Here is a 1,713-nt window from a genome sequence, read left to right as displayed (position 1 = left end):
TGGATTGAATGCTGGTCTGTGAACCAAAGGGTCGCCAGTTCGATGCCCAGTCAGGGCACATGCCTGGGTAGCGGAGCAGGTCCCCAGTTGGGGGCACCCAAGAGGCAACCACACATTGATGTTTCTCTTCCTTTCTTCCTCCCTTCCTCTCTCTCTAAAAATAAATCCGTCGTCGTTGTCGGCAGCCGTCCGTCTCAAGAGACGATGGTGTAGCTTCTTAAAAGTCTATCTGCACCGCCGAGAATGGCTGTGCAGTCCGACTCGGGAGTGACACGGTATCTGTCTCCTCCCGTGTTGAATCGACATCTTGCGATGACGCTGGAGTGTCCTCTCCAGTGAAGCTGAAGCTACAGAGCCTGGGCAGGGTGATATGGAGGGTCTGCTGTTGCCCATGCAGCAGACTCCCCCTCTCTTCGCAGCTGAAGGGTCCAAGGGAAAGACGGAGTCAATACAGCTTGGCTTCAGGTGCGCCGCAGGAGTTGCCGGTGTTGACTACAACGTCAAACCGCCTTAGGGACTCCGGCTCCGGATTTTCTGTCGGGGTTTACTCCCTTAGCCTTTCCCCTGAAGAGGTATGCCGCAAATAAATAAAATCTTTAAAAACATATATTTGACATTTCAAGCTGTTAGAATAATGACTGTAAGTACAAGAACTGGAGTGTGGTTTGATTACAGGCAACCCAGCACATCAGAGATGAAGAAAACAGCAAATACATAAAATCATCGCCAGCTGTTCATCACCTGAGCTTCTTTGGTTCTCACCCCCTTTCCTATGACTCAGAAGTTTCCAGAAAGCATTCTTCTCTCAATGGGGTCATCATTTTGGAACACAGGAATGGCCTGTTCTGAGGGCTTTGACCACCTCCCTAAAGCTACCCGAGTAGTACCCATAACGCCTCTCTCACCTGGACGAACAGTAAAGACCAAAGAGGACTTCAGGAAGCGGGTAGCTCAGGGTTCAAGGTGGCTACAGCCAGCCCACAGGCACTACCACCAAGTTAACTGTATTTAATACTATATATATTTTTTTTTCTAATTATTATTTTTTTAAATAGGCAGATCATGATTCCCAGGCATCCTGCAAAGTAGGCGGGTCGCGTTAAGGGTGATCTTCACCCACTCAGAAATTTGTCCCACATTAGCAGTGAGGATTCAGCCATCAGCCCGAATTGTTACTTTCTTTACTCATAAGTTTAAGGCGTATTTAATAGTTTAGTTCTATTTGGTCTGTTATGAGGACACCTCTCCTGAACACCGTGTTGACGTACAAAACATCTGTGTGCACGTTTCAGATGTCAACCCGCTGTCGCCGCCAGCCAGGTGGGAAACCGCAGAGCCCGGGGCCAGGCCTCCCACCCAAGTCCCAGAGAGCAAAGAACATTCTGGCTGTTCCCACAATTCCTGGAGCCCCACCCTGGACTCCCCACTCCCTGTAAATTGGCTGGGTGGCTGTGGGAAGCAGAGACCAGGGCGCATTGGGTGTCAGTTAGGAGCACAGAGGCACAAGCAGGGCGCCAAGGGTCAGTGCGGGGAGCAGAGGCCGCGTCAGAACGGAACAGAGAGGGTGGCAGCCCGTGTGGGTCAGCAGAGGCAGGCGGCCGCTCTGCCACTTGCCAGGGGACACTGAGTCTCTGCGTCTCCACCTTCTCACATGGTCAGCGAGGAGGGTGGCCACGATGCGCTCCCTTACCGCCCTGGGAGGTGGGCCGGGCG

The 1,713-nt window shown here is 52.2% G+C and overlaps 1 non-coding gene across 1 annotated transcript; it reads right to left on the bottom strand.

Moving 5' to 3' along the window:
• Positions 1 to 1,052: 1,052 nt before the first annotated feature.
• Positions 1,053 to 1,202, bottom strand: LOC150022792 (U12 minor spliceosomal RNA). The gene has a single exon (XR_016513902.1). It is a non-coding gene; the product is annotated as a U12 minor spliceosomal RNA (small nuclear RNA).
• Positions 1,203 to 1,713: the final 511 nt, after the last annotated feature.

Source organism: Furipterus horrens, unplaced genomic scaffold (assembly GCF_987537825.1).
Source record: "Furipterus horrens unplaced genomic scaffold, mFurHor1.1.pri manual_scaffold_1, whole genome shotgun sequence".
Lineage (NCBI taxonomy): Eukaryota > Metazoa > Chordata > Mammalia > Chiroptera > Furipteridae > Furipterus > Furipterus horrens.
This window is presented reverse-complemented; position numbering and strand designations above follow the sequence as displayed.